Source organism: Lathyrus oleraceus, chromosome 7, assembly GCF_024323335.1.
Source record: "Lathyrus oleraceus cultivar Zhongwan6 chromosome 7, CAAS_Psat_ZW6_1.0, whole genome shotgun sequence".
In the NCBI taxonomy this organism is placed as follows: domain Eukaryota; kingdom Viridiplantae; phylum Streptophyta; class Magnoliopsida; order Fabales; family Fabaceae; genus Lathyrus; species Lathyrus oleraceus.
In genome coordinates this window covers 106,795,331-106,817,957 of record NC_066585.1, presented here as the reverse complement: position 1 = coordinate 106,817,957, position 22,627 = coordinate 106,795,331, and positions in this window count along the sequence as shown.

Here is a 22,627-nt window from a genome sequence, read left to right as displayed (position 1 = left end):
TCTTTTTGATGTTGTCAAAGGGGGAGAAGAGTACAAGCAGCCAAAATGTTCACCACAATTAACAGTCGATTTTACAGATAGCGTTAGATTACAAAAGAAATGGGGAGTGTGCATAATGTGTGTAAATACTGCATGTTGTTTGTCTCTTTGGTTTTGCACAGGTTGTCATCATCAAAAAGGGGGAGTATGTAAGGGCAAATTGTAAGCCAACATACAATCACAAGATTCGATGATGACAAATGACCATCATGGATGAATAGGCATTGTCGATTCCACGTCTACAAACAAATGCAACATATCACCTATCATATCCTTCCCTATGCTTATCTAAAACTGCTATATTTCATAAAATATATGTGGATAAAATGCGATCATGACGAAATGCATGAAAACCACAAAAATACGAATTTTTGCAGGTTTGCAGGCTTTGAGTCGACCGCAAGGGTCAGCGCATAAGCCACGGGTCAGCGCATAACACAGACCAGTTGGTGACTGGTCAGTGCATGGTTGCTTGAGTCGACCACAGGTCGGCGCATGGCTTAGTGCAGTTGGCCACGGGTCAGCGCATGGAATACGTGAGTCGACCATAGGGGTCGGCGCATTTCTCACGGGTCAGGGCACGCCGACCTATGGTCGACCGCTCGTGCGTAAACTCAGTTTTCTGAGTATTTTCCACTGTTTGAAAAGCTGTTATTTTTGGTTGGTAAGTTGGTTACTATAAATAGAAGTCAAATTACTTTTATCAACTAACATTTGTAAAATTGATTTCAAGTGTTCAAAAGAAACAAGAAAAAGTGAAATAGTGTCCAAGATTCATCATCGTCATCTTCAACATCTCACAACACATCAACTACACACAACCATTTTTGATGTGCTTTGTGATTGGTTAAAGGCGATAAGGTTCGAAGCCGTGATTGGGGAATCCGGTTCGGGTTGAAGCTTGTGACAGGTTTTTTCTTGAATAAAACCGTTGAGGTTTTGTCCTCCAAGACTGGTTTGTGTTTGGGGGTTTTTGGACGAATTGCTTCATCAATATTCAGCTGAGCGAAGGTGATTGAGAAGAGGAAGTCTTCATCAGTCTAGTAGCGGATTCGGTGATATTGAAGGGAAGAATTCGGGTTCGATTCATTGTAGTTGAGATCAGCCGGGCCGAAGGTTTGAAGAACGAAAGGTTATTCAACAAAGGGGCTGGAATCAGAGGTCTAGCAACAACAATCGAAGGGCTTGATTCATCTTGAATCAAGGAACAAGGAGTGGAAGCTACATTCAACATCTTGAGAGTTCTGTTGTATATGTGCTTTGCAATCCTTGTATAAACGGTTAAATTCAACAGGTGATATCTATTAAATCATCTCAATTCTAGTTTTAGAATTGAGGGCAGACGTACCCCGAAGCGAGGACGGCGGGGGAACTGCCTCATCAAATCCTTGTCTTCTTTAATTTTCTGCATAATTGATTTTCAGCTTAAAAATTAAGTGATTTTAGTATAAGCACTTTTATCAAACTGATATTAATTGAGTAAGAGTTTAAAACTCTGTTTTTGAATCCAAAGTACAATAGGATATTGTACTAGATTAATTGGAATCACTTACTCAACACAAATATCACTTGGAGTGTTTTCGCACACCAAGTGTTTGATAATTTGCTTAAACCAAAATTATCTTAAGTGTGTATCTAGTTTAATTTGGTATTTGAATCATTGGAACTAGGAATCCTAGTAAGTGAAACAAATCATTGATTGTGCAAATAGTGCAGTGATTCGTATCTCGCATCATCTCTAATCCATAGGCTTGACGCATATCCGGTTTTCCAATAACGGTTTGTTTTAGACTATATTTTTCCTCGGCCGCTTCCGCACTTAAAACAAATTTTCAAAACCAATTTTTAAATTGGTAGCGCCGACTCAAATTTTAATTGGGATCTATTCAACCCCCCCCCCCCTTCTAGATCCGTGCCATAGTCTAACAAGTGGTATCAAAGTCTGGTTCACTCCGTGCTTCGAAATATAACTTTGATAGAAAATGGCTAACGAACCTAAAGGGGCTTATAATAGAGCTCCCGTTTTCAATGGTGAAAATTATAGTTATTGGAAAGACTGTATGCGGGTGCACATAAATTCCATAGATAGAAAAATATGGAACGTTATTCTCAATGGTCCAATTGAAATTACCATGACCAGTGAGAACAATGAATTAGTGCCTAAGCCCGAAGCACAATGGACCGATGATGATGAAAAGAAATACAATTATGATTGGAAAGCCAAAAATATCCTAATCTCCTCATTAGGTGTAGATGAATACTATCGTGTATCCCATTGCCCTACTGCTAAGGCCATGTGGGATTCATTACAAGTTGCCCATGAGGGGACGAACGATGTTAAGTTGGCAAAAATCAACACACTAACACAAGAGTTTGATCTCTTTTTCATGGAGCAAGGGGAAACCATTGCTGACATGCAAAAGAGATTTACTCATCTTATCAATCGATTACATTCACTTGGTAGGCCGGTTTCCAATGATGTTGCTACTAATAAGATCTTGAGATGTCTTAACAGGGAATGGCAACCGAAAGTGACCGCCATCAAAGAATCAAATGATCTTACCACATTAGACTTGACAACATTATTTGGCAAACTACAAGAGCACGAACAAGTTCTCTTGAGCCTAGAACAACACGAAAAGAAAGATAAGAAGGACAAAGCAAAGGTGAGTGAAAAGAAATTTATAGCTCTAAAGACTTCCTCCTCGAAGTCTCAAGCAAAAGAGCAAAATGATTATTCATCGAGCGACGAAGAAGAAGAGGACAAGAGTGAAGATATGTGGCTGTTCGTTAAACGCTACAATCATTATGTGAGAAAGAACGACATCCAACATTCCGAGAAGAACTTGGTAAACTTCCGGAAACAATCTAGGTACTCTAAAAATGATGACTCAAAAGGTAAAATGACTAGAGGGTCGTGCTATACGTGTGGAAAGCCGGGTCATTACAAACCGGACTGTCCGATGAATAAGAAGACAAAGGAAAAGGAATCATACAAATCACACAAGAAATCATCAAAGCCAAGGAGAGCATACATAGCTTGGGAAAGCAATAGCGACTCCTCCGATGATGATGAAAGTTCTAGTGATGAAGATGAAAATGCAAACCTATGTCTCTCTGCTCATCAAAAGAACAAAAAGAAACAGGTACGACATGCTAAATATGAAAAATCCTCTAGTATGTCTCATCATGAATTGCAAACTGCTTTTGACACTTTACATTGTGAAGCAAAAGAGGCCTTTAAAAGGCTTGCCTCAAATAAGAATTTTTTTTCTCATTTGGAACATAAAATTCAAGAATCCGAAAGGAAACTTGAGGCACTTAAAGCTTCTATAGTGGAAAGCACAAAAACAAGTTGTGAGGACCTTAGAAGTAGGATGATCAACTTTGGGTGTGATACTTGTTATATTTGGCAAGGTGAGGTAAGAAACCTAAAGGCCAAACTTGACAAGGCTCTTGAGCCCAAGATTACCTTTGCTATCGACAAATCAAACTTTCGAAAAAGTATGGTTAATCCATATCAAAAATATAAATATGTTATAAAGGATGAAGATAGCAAAAGCAATCAAAATGTAAATTTCTCTTGTCTTTATTGTTGCAAGAAAGGCCACTCCATTGCTAAATGTAGGTTTAGGAGATTTTTAGTTCCTAAAGGCATTTATCAATGGCTGCCCAAATGCAACCATTTCGTTCCTCACCATTCAGGACCCAATAAGCCATTGGGTACCTTCTCTTGTTAATTACATTTCCATAGGTACAATGCATCGAGACTACCGAGAGAAGATGGGTTCTCGACAGTGGATGCTCAAGGCACATGTCAGGAGACATATCAGTCTTCATTGACTTTGTGGCTAAGAAGAAGGGATATGTAACCTATGGTGACAACAACCGTGGAGCAATACTTGGTAAAGGTAGTGTAGGTAATCCTTCTTCCACTACTATTTCTGATGTATTGCTTGTCGAAGGTCTTAAACACAATCTACTTAGCATCAGTCAATTATGTGACAAAGGATACAATGTATCGTTCTCAAAAGATTGTTGCAAAATTGTACATAATGATGATAAGAAGAGTATGTTTAATGGCCTGCGTGTGAATAATGTCTATATGCTTGACTTAAATGAAGTATCGTTAACAAGTGACAAGTGCCTTGTAACAATGAATGAAGATTCATGGTTATGGCATAGGCGTTTAGCACATGTTAACTTTGACTTACTAAACAAAATAGTCTCAAAAGATCTAGTCTTAGGTCTCCCCAAAATAAAATTCACCAAGGATCACCTTTGTGATGCTTGTCAAAAAGGAAAGCAAACGAGGATCTCATTTAAATCCAAAAATATCGTTTCAACAACGAGACCTCTCGAGCTTCTTCATATGGATTTATTTGGGCCATCTAGGATTAAAAGTCTAGGAGGAAATTATTACGGTTTCGTAATAGTGGACAACTTTTCTAGATTTTGTTGGACTATCTTTTTAGTAAGCAAGAGCGATACATTCGCCGCCTTTGAAAGATTTTCTAAGCTTTCCCAAAATAAATTAAATACAAACATTGTTGCAATTAGAAGTGACCATGGGGGTGAGTTCGAAAACCATCTACTTGAAGAATATTGCGGTAACCATGGTATTGATCATAACTTCTCCGCTCCACGGACTCCTCAACAAAATGGGGTTGTGGAGCGTAAAAATCGAATTTTGGAAGAATTGGGAAGAACAATGATCAACGAGAGTGGCTTACCGAAATATTTTTGGGCCGACGCCATTAGTATGGCTTGTTATGTTCTGAATAGGGTGCTCATTCGCCCCATTCTAAATAAAACACCGTATGAGCTTTTAAAAGGGCGAAAGCCAAATGTTTCTCACTTACATGTTTTTGGTTGCAAATGTTTTGTATTGAATAATGGAAAGGAAAACTTGGGAAAATTCGATTCCAAGGCCGACGAAGGTATCTTCCTCGGATACTCTCAATCGAGCAAAGCATATAGAATATACAACAAACGATTACTTGCTGTAGAAGAGTCTGTACATGTCACTTTTGATGAATCCAATCCGAGAAACATCGGAAAGGGTAGTGGTTTTCATGGTGCAGGTACATCTACTGAAGACATACTCAAAGGTGGCGAGCCGGGGATTGATCAACCCGACATAGTCAAAATTGAGGAGGATAAAGATGTACACCATGAGGAAACCGAGGTAGCTCATCCGCCTTCAAACGATGATCTCCCTCAAGCTTGGAAGTCTTCCAAAGACCATCCAATCGACAACATTCTCGGAGACATCTCAAAGGGTGTTACAACTCGATCGAAGCTAAGTAATTTCTGTTATCACTTCGCTTTCGTTTCGCAAATGGAACCTAAAAACCCTAAAGAAGCCCTACTCGATGAACACTGGTTTTTGTCAATGCAGGAGGAACTTAATCAGTTCACTAGAAATGAGGTTTGGGACCTTGTCCCTCCTCCGCGAGATCATCGAGTAATCGGCACCCGATCGGTGTTTAGGAACAAGCTGGACGAAAACGGGGTAATAACCCGTAACAAGGCGCGTTTAGTCGCGCAAGGGTATAACCAAGAGGAAGGCATCGACTATGAGGAAACTTATGCGCCGGTTGCCCGACTCGAAGCTATACGCCTTCTCCTTGCCTTCGCTTGTGCGAAAGACTTTAAACTATTCCAAATGGATGTTAAAAGTGCATTCCTTAACGGTCACATAAATGAAGAGGTTTACGTCGCACAACCTCCGGGTTTCGAATCTCATGAGTATCCTGATCATGTTTATAAACTAAAAAGGGCTTTATATGGCCTCAAACAAGCTCCTAGAGCTTGGTATGAGCGACTAAGCAAATTTTTACTCGATCAAGGTTACTCAAGAGGAAAGGTTGACACAACCCTCTTCATTAAACATCAAGGAAAGCACTTGATATTAGTACAAATTTATGTAGATGATATTATATTTGGGTCTACTAACATGAATCTTGTGAGAGAGTTTTCAGACCTTATGCAGGGCGAATTCGAGATGAGTATGATGGGGGAGCTCACATACTTTCTCGGTTTGCAAATTAAACAGCTCAAAGAAGGAACTTTCATGAGCCAGACAAAGTAATGTTTGGACCTTATCAAGAGATTTGACATGGAAAAACCTAAGGCCATTGACACCCCCATGCCAACTTGTACAAACCTGAACAAAGATGAAGACGATAAGGACGTAGATGTAAAACGGTATAGAGGTATGATTAGATCACTTCTCTATCTTACTGTTTCTCGTCCCGATATTATGTTTAGCGTATGCATGTGCGCAAGATATCAATCATGTCCCAAGGAATCCCATCTAAAAGTTGTCAAACGAATACTTCGATACCTATCCGGTACTCCGAAGTATAGACTATGGTATTCCAAAGGTAATGATTGTTCATTGGTAGGTTTCTCCGATTCCGATTTTGCCGGTTGCAAATCGGATAGGAAAAGCACCAGTGGCACTTGTCACTTATTTTCAAATTCTTTGGTCAGTTGGCATAGCAAGAAATGGGTTTCAGTTGCTTTGTCAACCGCCGAAGCGGAATACGTTGCCGCCGGTAGTTGTTGTGCTCAAATCCTATGGATTAAGCAACAACTATTGGATTTTAACCTCAAACTCGAACGTATTCCCATCTATTGTGACAATACAAGTGCCATTAATCTTACCAAGAATCCTGTGTTGCATTCTCGCACCAAACATATCGAAATTCGACACCACTTTCTTCGGGATCATGTAGAGAAAGGTGACATTGTATTTGAGCATGTTAATACTGAAAATCAACTAGCGGACATCTTCACAAAGCCGCTAGCTACTGAACCTTTCTTTCATATCCGCCGAGAACTTGGTATTCTCGATATTTCGGAACGGGCATTATAAACTGCTGAGTTTACCTTATTTCATTTAAGACTATAATCTTGTACTTCTAACAAGTTGATGTTGTTGCAAGCACAAGTTTATTGTTCATCAAGCTACTCCAGCATCAAGGTGATACTGTTCCCTTCTCTCTCTCTCTCTCTGGAAAGTTTCATGGTTAAATAGCTATACTACATAATAATATTGTATATATATACATGATGTATCTCTTTGGTTGTTTATTGCTATGGCATTCTAATTATGCATCAAACTTGTCATCGTATGTGCAGAAAAGTGAAAAACTGAGATTTTTGCCTGTATGAGTCGACCGGCACAGGGCAATGGTCGACGCATACTTAAAATTCTTTGTGTTTTTTTTAAAATCAAACAGTATGCGTCGACGAATGCAGAGGTATGGTCGACGCATCGCTCAAAATCTCTGTTTTTCTGCATAAAACCTTAAATCTTCTCATGCATCTACATTCAAAAAGCCTCATTAAGTGTGCATTTACATTACATTACATTTCAAACTTCCCACTACCTAGTAAGTTGCATTTACCTAGTGTCTATTGTCCCTTGATCTTTCCTCTTCCCAAAACCCTAACTTCTCATCTACAAAAAGGGAAACCCTCTCTCTTGCAAAATCATTCTCAAAAACCCTCACCAACCTTCACTCTCTACCCACACACACTAAGCTTCAAATCTGTTCAAATGGCTTCCACATCTCGCAGACCTACCGGCAAGAGATCCCGGGAATCATTCGCCGCATCTCTACCCATCTCCGCTGTATCGCTTGTACCACAGGCTCGCGTTGAATCCTTCAATAGAGATATTGGCAAACGAGGAGTTGTGCCACAACATGCTTTCTACAACCTCACCGCAGAACGCATGCACCTCACAGAAATCATGTCTTTGCTACAACATTAAGGCATTGTCAAATTCCTGGAATGCAATGCTAAATACAGCGAAGACTTAGTCCGAGTGTTCTACGCCGGCCTTCATGATAAATTTCGCGGGCAGAAGTTTCACTCAAGGATCGGCACGACAAAGGTATCGTTTAAGTCAAACGTTTGGAACAAATATTTTGATATGTCACTGGATGATGCTGAAAATCCTCTAGCTGAGGTAACCGACTCTCACCAAATAGAAGGTTACGAGTTTAGGAGTGCGTTGAACGATATGCTGAAACGACCATACCCTGATCATATGTGAACAGTGACGCGTTCCCACGAACTGTCACTGCCGGCAAGCTGAAAACAGGAGAACAGATTCTTCAGTGGATTGTCTCACGCATCCTGCGACCAAAGAAGGGTGGTCTCTCCAGAGTTGAACAGGCTGAGGTTCATCTCATGTACATTCTGAAGAATAAGCAGAAAATCAACTGGCCCTACTACATTGCCAGTAGGATGTTCAGTCTACGTGATTCCGGACGTGGAACGGCTCTTGCCTACGGATCTTTCATTCAAGAGGTCCTTACTGCAGCCGACGTCAATCATCCGTCCTTCCCGCATACTTCCATCTCATCAGACAAAGAGTTCAGCCCAAAAACTCTGTCTATGATGGGATATTTTTGGTTTGATAAGCGGAGAATGTACAAGTTTGTTTGAAGAGGAAATGTTCTGGCGCCTGTTGCAGCAGATGATGACAGTGATGAAAGTGAAGAAGAAGAAGATGAAGAGGAAAATGAAGAAGAGGAAGCAGGACAAGCCTTTGATCACCATGGTGGAGATAATAGTCCTCCACAAGTTGACACTCACGACCACTCCGACTCAGCTTGGGTTCAACATTCACATTCAACTGAAGAAGATGTCCCCAACCAGGGTGGCTGGGGTGAATGGCAACATACGGGCTGGTCAACCCAACGTCAATTCTACCAGCCGTATCACCAGGATGATGAAGAATCTCCTCCGTCTCCTCCACATCACGCAAACTCTTCAGAATTGTTGGATATGATGCGAAATATGCAGCTGGCTCAATAATCCTTCATGCAAACTCAGGATGAGCGCTATGCTCATATTTGCAGCCAAATTCAAGCGCAAAATGAGAGGCTTGATAACCTCTCTACAAGCATGAATGAACGGTATGCTGCATTTACCGAAACGTTTGAACGCCAGGAACGATCGGTCGGCGGGGGTCTCAAGTACCTAGGCGGTATTGCTGAACAAATATCATCTCTGGCTGACCCCTACAGAAACCCTAATATCTGTTACCATCAAGGACGACACCATTAGGAAATAGAACTGCATATGCATCTGAATTTGTTTGTTGTTTGAATGTATTAAATTCTCTGTAATGCTTGTTTGTGCAACATTAATTTTAATGTTTATCTTCTTTTAATTAATGATTATCGTTCAGTAATGATATTTGGTGTGATATTGTTATCTGCTAGTGTTATTTCCTATTGAACTTTATGTTACGTTGAATAATCGTTCCTTGTCTCTTTTTGATGTTGTCAAAGGGGGAGAAGAGTACAAGCAGCCAAAATGTTCACCATAATTAACAGTCGATTTTGCAGATAGCGTTAGATTACAAAAGAAATGGGGAGTGTGCACAATGTGTGTAAATACTGCATGTTGTTTGTCTCTTTGGTTTTGCACAGGTTGTCATCATCAAAAAGGGGGAGTATGTAAGGGCAAATTGTAAGACAACATACAATCACAAGTTTCGATGATGACAAATGACCATCATGGATGAATAGGCATTGTCGATTCCACGTCTACAAACAAATGCAACATATCACCTATCATATCCTTCCCTATGCTTATCTAAAACTGCTATATTTCATAAAATATATGTGGATAAAATGCGATCATGACGAAATGCATGAAAACCACAAAAATACGAATTTTTGCAGGTTTGCAGGCTTTGAGTCGACCGCAAGGGTCAGCGCATAAGCCACGGGTCAGCGCATAACACAGACCAGTTGGTGACTGGTCAGTGCATGGTTGCTTGAGTCGACCACAGGTCGGCGCATGGCTTAGTGCAGTTGGCCACGGGTCAGCGCATGGAATACGTGAGTCGACCATAGGGGTCGGCGCATTTCTCACGGGTCAGGGCACGCCGACCTATGGTCGACCGCTCGTGCGTAAACTCAGTTTTCTGAGTATTTTCCACTGTTTGAAAAGCTGTTATTTTTGGTTGGTAAGTTGGTTACTATAAATAGAAGTCAAATTACTTTTATCAACTAACATTTGTAAAATTGATTTCAAGTGTTCAAAAGAAACAAGAAAAAGTGAAATAGTGTCCAAGATTCATCATCGTCATCTTCAACATCTCACAACACATCAACTACACACAACCATTTTTGATGTGCTTTGTGATTGGTTAAAGGCGATAAGGTTCGAAGCCGTGATTGGGGAATCCGGTTCGGGTTGAAGCTTGTGACAGGTTTTTTCTTGAATAAAACCGTTGAGGTTTTGTCCTCCAAGACTGGTTTGTGTTTGGGGGTTTTTGGACGAATTGCTTCATCAATATTCAGCTGAGCGAAGGTGATTGAGAAGAGGAAGTCTTCATCAGTCTAGTAGCGGATTCGGTGATATTGAAGGGAAGAATTCGGGTTCGATTCATTGTAGTTGAGATCAGCCGGGCCGAAGGTTTGAAGAACGAAAGGTTATTCAACAAAGGGGCTGGAATCAGAGGTCTAGCAACAACAATCGAAGGGCTTGATTCATCTTGAATCAAGGAACAAGGAGTGGAAGCTACATTCAACATCTTGAGAGTTCTGTTGTATATGTGCTTTGCAATCCTTGTATAAACGGTTAAATTCAACAGGTGATATCTATTAAATCATCTCAATTCTAGTTTTAGAATTGAGGGCAGACGTACCCCGAAGCGAGGACGGCGGGGGAACTGCCTCATCAAATCCTTGTCTTCTTTAATTTTCTGCATAATTGATTTTCAGCTTAAAAATTAAGTGATTTTAGTATAAGCACTTTTATCAAACTGATATTAATTGAGTAAGAGTTTAAAACTCTGTTTTTGAATCCAAAGTACAATAGGATATTGTACTAGATTAATTGGAATCACTTACTCAACACAAATATCACTTGGAGTGTTTTCGCACACCAAGTGTTTGATAATTTGCTTAAACCAAAATTATCTTAAGTGTGTATCTAGTTTAATTTGGTATTTGAATCATTGGAACTAGGAATCCTAGTAAGTGAAACAAATCATTGATTGTGCAAATAGTGCAGTGATTCGTATCTCGCATCATCTCTAATCCATAGGCTTGACGCATATCCGGTTTTCCAATAACGGTTTGTTTTAGACTATATTTTTCCTCGGCCGCTTCCGCACTTAAAACAAATTTTCAAAACCAATTTTTAAATTGGTAGCGCCGACTCAAATTTTAATTGGGATCTATTCAACCCCCCCCCCCCCCCTTCTAGATCCGTGTCATAGTCTAACATAATGGTTTCTACTAAAATAAGAGGTTTACATTGTCCATTTAGAGGGTTCCATTGTTGCCCTCATGGTAAGGATGGGAGCAGGGGTATTTCTCGTATGATGTCTCATCTTAAGACGTTACACCTATGTAGATACAAACAAAAAAGTGTCATACGGAATGCGATTGAGAATGATTGGGATTTATTTGCCGCATTGGAGGAGTCTTTGAGGATAGTTGAGCAATGGTTATGTGGAAGGTGTATGAGCATTCATGCCATGAGTCGGGCATGTCATCATGCTAATGGTCTGGTTCACGCCACTCTTGAGACATGGAAGGTCGGAAGTCACATTGTGGGTATTCTTAAACCATCCACAACTGACTCAGATAAACTCGAAACAAACAAGGAGTTTGTTTTGGATGCAAGGTTGTTAGAGAGAGTTTGTACAACACCTATCTTCATCGTGAAGAGTATACCTCTTAGTTGTCGTCTTACTTTCTCTCAAGCACTAAAAGATGCTCCTTATAAGGTGGTTGTTGATCTGGGATCAGTAAGTGCTTGGGTTCGGTTGTTACTTCTTCCTTTCTGTACTTTACAGGTGATTAAGCCTCAGAATAGGCAGAATCACAAGTCTGGAAATCGAAATTCCTTGCAACAACACCATATTTTAAAGTGTTTAGCTACTTAGGGAGACATAAATGGTCTTTCTAGGTTAGTTGATAATGTGTTGAGAAACTCTGAGTAAGATAGCTTGGATCGTGGGGGAGTTCATATTAAGGAGAAAGATAAAAAGATGATCTCTAATGTCAAGAAATGTCCCTGCAAGGTTGTAGATGGCCATTTCACAACGGCTGTAAAAGTGTTGGGATTATCCGGAGTGGCCGCCTATAATAGACATACAATGAAGGTTTGGAGGCTAAGTACCCGAACAGACCACCTCCTTCCACGTCGACTACCTTGTTCTTCGAACCTTCCCTAGTGGTTGATGTTGATATTATCTTCAAGTGCATTAAATCATTTCATAATGAGACGTCATGTGGTAAAGATGGTTTGCTTGCTCAATATATATTAGACGCACTGTGTGGAGAATGTTCTATTGTGGCAAGAGATCTTTTATGCAATCACTCTAGTTATTAACTTATGGGTAGAAGGAAGATTCCCCTCGAGTTTTGTAGAGTTTGTTGCTTTTTCACCCTTGACATCGTTACTAAAGCCTGATGTTGGGATACAACCAATTGCAGTGCGTTCTATTTAGAGGCGGTTGGTATCCAAGGTTGCTATGAAAGGGGTCAGTAAAGATGTGGCACGTTATCTTAATGAATTTCAGTTTGGGGTTGAGGTATCCGGTGCTATTGAGGCTATTTTGTACAGTAACAAAAAGGTGTTAAGTAAGCGACAAAAAATGGTTATTTGATTGTGCTCATGGTAGATTTCTCGAATGTTTTTAACATGGTAGACCGATCATCCTTATTGAACTACGTGAGGGTGAAATGCCCGTCTATTTCTTTGTGGATTGAAATCAAATACTTTATTAAATATAACATTAAAGAATAAGCACAATCTGGTTATAATTACCATTACATTTTCTGGTAAGATGCCATGGATAGCCACTGGTAGAAGTTGTTGCATTAAGGCATGACAATCATTAGATTTTAAGCCAATTAATTTGAGATCTTTTAGTGATACAAGTTTCTTGGTGTTTGATGAGTACCCTTGGGCAACTTTGATACTATGAAAATACTCAATTTTTTCCTTTTTTAGATAGAGTGCGACATTCTAGGGGAAAAATAAGTTATTTTCCTAATTCTTCTAGATCCAACTCTTGTCGTATACCAATCACCATCATATCTAGATGGGATTCTTACCATCTTTTGTCTTGCCTTGAAGTTTTAGAAGTGTTCCAATCAAACTATCACATATTTTTTTTACGTGCATCACATCAGATCAAAGAACACCAACATCTTTTTCCATATATTTTTCACAACGGACCTTTTTTGGTTATTTCAAAATATAACATTAACGCGTTGTTGTCATTTATAAACTTCCTCCCAGTTTACAGGCTTAAGAGCGATATCAAACTCTCGCTCTCCATTAAAAGCCTCCGCAATCTATGATGTGGGTTATTGAGTTTTATAAATTTCGGAGGGCCAAGGTAAACAATCTCTTTTCATACTGAATTTGGTCGAACCCATATTAGATTCACATATAGAACATGTTTTATGTCCCTTGACGTTGTATCCAGACAAATTACGATATGCAGGAAAGTCATTGATTGTGTAAAATAAAATGGCATGTATCTTAAACTTTTCACTTGAATACGCATCATCAACATCAACACATTCATCCCACAAAACTTTTAAATCTTCAATTAATGGAATTGGATAAACATTTATGTCATTTCTAGGTTGTCTTGGCCCCGAAATCATCGTAAATAAAAACATATATTTGCGCTATATACACAACCACATAGGTAGGTTGTAAATCATGAGAAGAACATGCCATGAAGTATGGTTGTAATTCAGTGAAAATTTTAGTTGTCCACCCATTTTTTGCCTTCATATTAAACAATTTTAACACCACAGACAACCGTGTAAAATTTATGCACCCCTTATATAACGATGCATCTTTCTCACTACATAAAGTATGATACATATGAGATTTCCTAAAAGAACTGTCTCTAATATCACGAATCATATCTTCTAGTCAATCATCCATATCTACATCAACTTCATGTCTTTGTGACGTCGCCATTTGGTTTTTATCTACTTCATCATGCCACATCGATATTGTATAATTTTGACAAACTTCATCACAACATAGATGATGGAATATTACTATTTTTTCTAATCTTTAGATGTTCCCACATATAACACAATGACAATAAAAGATTCAATTATTGTCAAGAATATTTTGTCCGCAAATTCAAGGAATTCAAGAACTCCTTTCTCATATACCGGATTTAATCTTTCAACTTTCATCCAACTATGGTCCATATTATATTATGAAATTTATATCAAATTCTTGTAAAATCATTTAACAATACATCAACCGTACAATATGGAAAAACTTACTAAGTAACTTTTCAACAAATACACAATAACAATCTCAATATAACTAAGTCACTTTTCAACAATATGGAGAAACAATATATAATAGTAATACAACAATATAACAACAAGATTCTCAACAACACAATAACAATCTCAATACAACAACAAAATAACAATACAACAACTACAACAACAATATATAACATATAACTCAACATCAATCTCAATCTCACTAAATCACAACAACATATAACATTAAACAATAACAATAACAACAAAATACAACAATATTCAAGATGAATAGTGAAAATTTCCACGTACCGTAAAGGAGAAAAATAAGATTCAAAGATAAGTTTCATGATCCCTTCTTGTGAGTTTTGACTTTTCATTTCCTTTATTTGTACTAGATATGATAGAGGTTAATGAAGAGATGAGTTTAGCGAAGTTGGGTTTACGCTAGGGAGATGTTATGTTCTTAAGGGTTTTTCCTTAGTGTGTTGCTCTGTTATGAAGGGATTCAGTTTGTTATTTTCAAATAAAAAGGAATAATTTTCACCAGGGTTACTCAAAACGACCATGGTGATAAAGTAACTGTTGGTTCTAAGTGTTGGCAGCAATTTTGGTAAAACAAAGAGTGTTCACAAGATGTTGCATGTGATGTCTTAACATAAGATATCTTGTACCTGCTGGAGTTTAAAAATATAATTATGCAGGATTGTTTCAGGATGTCATACATGATGTCATGACATATGATATTATGTACCTGCTGAAAATTATAAATAGAATTATGCAGGATTGTTCCATGATGTCAGTCCCGATGTCATGACATCCTGTACACAGAACATTCAGGGTGAATGTTATGTGTTATGTGATTGTGCATTTAATGGCAATCTATGTATGATTGAAGATCTGATTTGCAAGCGCATTCAATCATTAATTACAACCTGGTTTACTTATTTTCCAAAGAGATCTAACCAGCTGTTATGGGAAGATTTAATTGGAAAATAGTTTTGGGTTTTCAAGATGTCCAAGCCCAGTTGAATGCTTCTATAAATAGGACATGGAAAACCTGATTTGATACACAACCAATACAGAGCGAAATATTCAGAGAGAATAACGGTTTGTGTCTTGTTTGGTCGTGTGACTTGTATGACATTCAATTCATCCATAGATGATTGAATTGGTCGTGTGACTGTCACTCTAAGCTTGTAAGCAAGAGTGTGTGTCTACTTGATCAAAGCTGTTAAGCAAGATCAAGTGTGTGTCTACTTGATTGAAGCTGTTAAGCAAGATCAAGTGTGTGTCTACTTAATTGGAACTGCTAAGTAAGATCAAGTCTGTGTTATTGAAGAGTGTCTTCTTTTCATAAGGAATTGTTGTTTAAAATCACAGGTGTGATTGAGGGGGGTGAGTGGGTTCTCATATCTAAGAGTGCTTAGGTAGAAATCACACGGGTAGAGATTAGAAGAGAAAGATTGTAACTTGTTGAAGTGTACTGAGAGTCTTTGAACTGATTCTATTTAGTGGATTTCCTTCCTGACTTGGTAGCCCCCAGACGTAGGTGAGTTGCACCGAACTAGGTTAACAATTGCTTGTGTCTTTTGCATTACTATTCTTTATCTTTATCCTATTTGGTTTACTCAGATATTAGTGTCGTGACTTTACCTTCGACATCTCATATCTGATACCAGAATTTCAATTGGTATCAGAGCAGGCATCCTGCTCTGGTTCTAGGTGAGATCTAGGGACAATACTTTTTGGTACCATGGAGTTAGATGGAGGATCTGTGCACAGACCACCAATTTTGGATGGATCTAATTATGACTATTGGAAACCTCGAATGGTAGCCTTCCTAAAATCTCTTGATAATAAGGCTTGGAAGGTTGTGTTAACAGGCTGGGAACATCCAGTAGTTACTAAGGAAGGAGAAGCCACAACTGATAAGAAACCTGAAGAACAATGGTCCAAGGAGGAGGAGGATCTAGCCCTTGGAAATTCTAAAGCATTGAATGCAATATTCAATGGAGTAGACAAGAATATCTTCAGGTTGGTAAACAACTGTGAGGTGGCTAAAGATGCTTGGGACATTCTCAAGACCACTCATGAAGGCACCTCTAGAGTGAAGATGTCTAGACTACAACTACTCACCTCCAAGTTTGAAAATTTAAGGATGAAAGAAGATGAAAATATTCATGAATTTCATATGAGTATCCTTGAAATTGCTAATGCCTCAGGAGCCCTGGGAGAGAAGATGTTAGATGAAAAATTAGTAAGAAAGATATTCAGGTCACTCCCTAAGAGATTTGTTATGAAGGTGACAGCCAAAGAAGAGTCTCAAGACATCTCCAACATGAGAGTTGATGAGCTAATTGGTTCCCTCCAAACATTTGAGATGGGAATGAATGATGGATCTGAAAGGAAAACCAAAAGCATAGCCTTCATGTCAAACACAGAGGAGGAAAATAGTCAGGATGTTGATGAGGATCTGGAAAATGATGTAGCAATGCTGGGAAGACAGTTCAACAGACTGTTGCAAAAGATAGATGTAAGATCTAAGGCTAATGTCAAGAACATCTCATTTGAGATCAGTAAATCCAACAATGCTGGAAGAAGAACAAGGTCAGATGATAAGCCCAAAGAAGGAAAAGAAGTACAGTGATATGAATGTGATGGGTATGGACACATTAGAACTGAATGTGGAACCTACCTCAAGAAGCAGAAGATGAGCCTTGCTGCCACTTGGTCTGATGAGAGTGAAACAAAAGAGTCTGCAAATCCTTGGTGACTGCCCTGACTGGAAGATGGGGTTCTGATGAAGACTCAAGTGATGATGAAGTAACCTTTGAAGATTTGGCCACTACCTACAGAAAGTTGTGTCACAAAAGTGCAGAGGTGTGTAAACAGGTTGAAAGCCAGAAGAAGGTAATAACTCAACTTGAGAATGAAAAGGTAGAACACTTGGAAGCCATCTCCAAATTAAAAACAAAAGCAGTGGTTCTGAATGCCAAGCTAGATGAAAGTCAACAAGTTGAAATCCAGAAGAAAGTGATAGTACAGCTGGAGAATGAGAAGGCAGAACATGTGGAAACCATCTCCAAGTTAAAAACTGAAGCTATGTTCTTGAATTCTAAACTAGAAGAGATGACCAAGTATGTAAGAATGTTAAACAATGGATCTGACTCCTTAGACAAGATTCTCCAAACTGGACAAATAACAGGAGACAAATCTGGCATTGGGTATAATGAATCTAAGCCTGAGTGCAGTTACACTGGTTGCAAACCTAAATCCAAACCTAAGTGCAGCCATATTAAAAGAAAACTTGAGATGTCACATCATATGTCACAACATCAGAAGGGAAGACAGCAAAAAGGGAAACACCAAAGATGGAGATGCCATTACTGTGGAAAATTTGGCCACCTGAAGCCCTTCTGCTATAAGCTGTATGGTTATCCTAGACCTGTTCATCATCAGGCTCACTATCAACCAAGACCCAAACATCACAGGCATGTTAACAAGAAGCAATGGGTTCCTAAGACTAATGTTACAAGTCTAATAGCTCACACTCCCTTCAGAGTTTCAGCTAAAGAAGATTGGTATTTTGACAGTGGGTGCTCCAGACACATACTGGAAACAAAGACCTGCTAACTGGCCTTCATCCTCATGCCATAAGCTATGTAACCTTTGGTGATGGAGCAAAGGGTGAAATCAAAGGGATAGGTAAGCTTGATTGCCCTGGAGTTTCTGAACTTGACAAGGTCCTACTTGTTAAGGGCTTGACTGCAAATCTAATAAGCATTGGTCAACTATGTGACCAAGGTATAAATGTTAACTTCACTAAAACTGAATGTCTGATTACTAATAAAGAAAGTGAAGTGATCATGAAAGGAGTCAGGACCAAAGACAACTGTTACATGTGGAGCTCTCAAATTGGTTATTCCTCAAAATGTACCTTAGTCAAAGAAAAAGGGATGAAGATGATTATATCTGCTAGAGGAACTCCCAAATTGAAGACTGATGAAAGACAAGTCTGTGGGAAATGTCAGACAAGAAGGATGTCATACCAGAAACTCAGACTTGACATCACTTCCAAAGGAGAAAAGCTCATGGTGGCTCAAATAGATAGGAGGTTGGTTGAACATGTTACTAGTCATATGCAGTCTGAAGTTGGAAAGAACTTTGTTGGACTTGAGCTACAAGTCAAGCAAATAGAAGGGTCTATGTGTCTATCTCAAAGCAAATGTGCCAAGAACAATGTGAAGAAGATTGGGATGGAGAGTGAAAAGACACCTGCTCCTTTGAAAGATGAAACATGTGTTTGTGCTATATATCAAACTGAATATATAGCAGCTGGAAGTAGCTGTTCTCAACAGGGTTGGCTGAAACTAATGTTGACTGAAGACAATGTCACACACGATGTCATGACATTGTACTATGATAACCTGAGTGCTACAACTATGTCCAAAAATCCTATTCAGCACAGCTGGACTAAGCACAGTAATTTTTGTCATCACTTCATTAGAGGATTTGTGGAAGACAAAATCATAGCACTAAAGCATGAAATGCAATTAGCTGACAAATTTGCAAGGGTTTTGGATGATAATCAGTTTGAATGTTTAAGAGGGAAATTAGGGATTTGTAGTCATGAGAAGTTATAGCAATTAAAGTGGAGTGGAAAAGGTAATAAAAATATTGTCTGCCCACTTAAAAGAAAGTGCCACATTTATGATAAATCATTACCTAGTATTGGAACTAGTATCTATGTCATTTCCACACGCTACCTAAACACAACCATTTCCATCTTCATCCAACTTCTCAGAAAACCTCTGCTAGGGCAAAGAGATTTTTTTCAAAAGTCCAACAAAATGTCACAACATCCCTCATCATCAGGATCAAAACCCACTCACAAAGGAAGGACTCCCTCCATGGAGTTTTTGGATGAAGATATTCTGGAGGTTATTCCCCTCTCTGTTATTCCAGGCGACGTTCCTGGCCCTTCTTCCACAGCTGGAAGTAATCAAGGTAACATTCCTGATAAATCTCCTCATAAAGATGACATGCACTTTACAGATCGTGCCATTAGGAACCTAGTAACTAGGATTCTAAATGAAGGGCATGCAGTCAAGGGTGTTTCTACTCCTCTGTCTAGAAGGGACCCCTCACTTGAGGTGGAACCCCAAGCTGAGAAAGATGATGATTCATCTAGATCAAAGAAAGAAGTGGCTGCTGAGGGATTATGATCTCTAGGTAAAACCTTGCCTAGTAAGAAACCAGCAGATGTGTCTCATGAAACTGCTGAGAACGTTATTGATCTGGAGGAAGAAAGTTCTGAGGAAGAAGATGACACCTTGGTCCATCATGTGAAACCAAGTGTAGCAAAGAAACTGAGGACCAGAAAAGGGAAGACTGTGGCTGAAATGATGACAGCAAGAAGAGGGAAAAAGGTTGTTGGTGTAGGACCCTCCAAATCATGGAGTAAAGTTAAGGGTAAGAAGAGGAAGGTCAGAGAGAGTTCTGACTCTGATGATGATGTCGAAGACGATGTCCCAGACATCTCTCCTGCAAAAAGATAGACTGTGAAAAAGTCTCCAGGAAAAGTTGCAGCTGTGCACTTAGACAACATATCTTTTCATCTAGAAGATGGTGCTGCCAAATGGAAGTTTGTCATTCAAAGGAGGGTAGCTGTTGAAAGGGAGCTGGGAAAGGAGGCTGTAGAAGTGAAGGAAGTGATGGATTTGATCAAGAATGCTGGTCTGATGAAAACTGTTGTTGCTTTGACTCAATGTTTTGAAGGGTTAGTGAAAGAGTTTGTTGTGAATATCCCAGAGGATATTTCTGAAAAGAGCAGCAAGGAATTCTGCAAGATTTTTGTAAGAGGTAGATGTGTGAGGTTCTCTCCAACCATAATCAACAAGTTCCTAGGGAGAGGAACTGAAGGAGGTGCGAATTTAGAGGCTACAGACAATGAAGTATGTAGGACTATTACTGCTGGCCAAGTTAAGGAGTGGCCTAGTAAGAAGCATCTATCAACTGGCAAGCTAACTGTCAAATATGCCATCTTGCATAAGATTGGTTCAGCCAACTGTGTGCCAACTAATCATATCTCAACCATATCTAATAGTCTTGGAAGAATCATTTATGCTATTGGAACCAGGCTAAACTTTGATTTTGGAAGGTTTATGTTTGATCAAATTGTCAGACATGCCTCCACTAATGCAGTAAAGTTGCCCATTGCCTTTCCATCTATCATCTGTGGAATTATCTTGAGCCAACAACCAAGCATTCTCAACACAAGTGATATTCCCAGCAGGAGAAAGCCTCCAATATCCATTCACTACAAGTTGTTTGAAGGAAGCCATGTCAATGATGTTGTCATTTCATCTGCAAGGAAGGAGCCTGCCTCTCAAGGTAGCTTGATTGATCAATTGAAGGAAACTTGTAAGGAGCTGGATACTGGTATTAGGGTTGCCAAGGCAAGAAAAGAGGATTTGGAGGTTCTTATTAGTAGTTTAGAGAAGGAAGAGATGGAGAAGGCTGGTGAAACCAAGGATTCAAATGCCAATACCTCAAGTGAGAGGTCCAATGCTCAATCTAGTGGCAGTCCTGATTCTGAAGGTGAAGATGATGCTACTTCCTCAGATTAAGTCGTAATGGTTCCCCCTGATATGAAGACTGTGTGTGTTGTATGTTGTGATGAAGATTGGGTTGGTTTGGCTGTTCTGTGTACTGATATGAAGACTGGTCCCCCCGCTGTTATGAATGTTATGGAAGCTGGATGTTTTATTGGAATGTTTGTAATTTGTGGCAGTCCTTACTGATGCCTTCATGTAATATTTGGGCTCTTAGTGAGTTCCATGGATTTCTAATTATCTCAACTATTGCAGCTGTGTATAATTGTGGTTTGTATCTCCTAACATTTATGTTTTAACATTTGATATGTTATAACATCTGTTGTGACATTCTCTGCTAGGCTGATTGACATTTATTTTGTCTAATTGGTCACCTTTGGTCTATTTTGACTAAAAAGGGGGAGAAGTGATTATATGAAGCAGTTAAATATGTGGAGTTGTGTGGAGATGTATGTGCTGGTGTAGCTGAACAGATGAACAACTATTATTGAAGGAGATGTGTTTGATGTAAGACATAATGTGTTTGATGTAAGACAGAATGTTGTTTTGTTTACAAATGTTGGAGGAGATGTCTGATGTGGTGCACAGGTGATGTTAAAGCAGATGTCAGAGGGTGACTCTGATTGTTACAGGTGTTGTTATTACAGGTGCTGTTATTGTTAAAGGAGATGTTTGTATTGAACAGACTTAGGGGGAGAAGAAGTACCCTTGTGCATTTCTGTGTTTTACTAGTTGCTTCTATAACTAGTAAATCTGTTTGCTTCTGCTGCTGCTTAAACTGTTGTTTAACTGCTGATAGTTTTTCTTGTGAACAAAAAGGACAGATATATGTTTTAGCCAAAATTTGCCAAAGGGGGAGTTTGTTGGTTCTAAGTGTTGGCAGCAATTTTGGTAAAACAAAGAGTGTTCACAAGATGTTGCATGTGATGTCTTAACATAAGATATCTTGTACCTGCTGGAGTTTAAAAATATAATTATGTCGGATTGTTTCAGGATGTCATACACGATGTCATGACATCTGATATTATGTACCTGCTGGAAATTATAAATAGAATTATGCAGGATTGTTCCATGATGTCAGACCCGATGTCATGACATCCTGTACACAGAACATTTAGGGTGAATGTTATGTGTTATGTGATTGCGCATTTAATGGCAATCTATGTATGATTGAAGATCTAATTTGCAAGCGCATTCAATCATTAATTACAACCTGATTTACTTATTTTCCAAAGAGATCTAACCAGCTGTTATGAGAAGATTTAATTGGAAAATAGTTTTAGGGTTTTCAAGATGTCCAAGCCCAGTTGAATGCTTCTATAAATAGGACATGGAAAACCTGATTTGATACACAACCAATACAGAGCGAAATATTGAGAGAGAATAACGGTTTGTGTCTTGTTTGGTCGTGTGACTTGTATGTCATTCAATTCATCCATAGATGATTGAATTGGTCTGATTTGTGAGTTGTAATTTGTCACTCTAAGCTTGTAAGCAAGAGTGTGTGTCTACTTGATCGAAGCTGTTAAGAAAGATCAAGTGTGTGTCTACTTAATTGAAGCTATTAAGCAAGATTAAGTGTGTGTCTACTTGATTGAAACTACTAAGTAAGATCAAATGTGTGTTATTGAAGAGTGTCTTCTTTTCATAAGGAATTGTTGTTTAAAA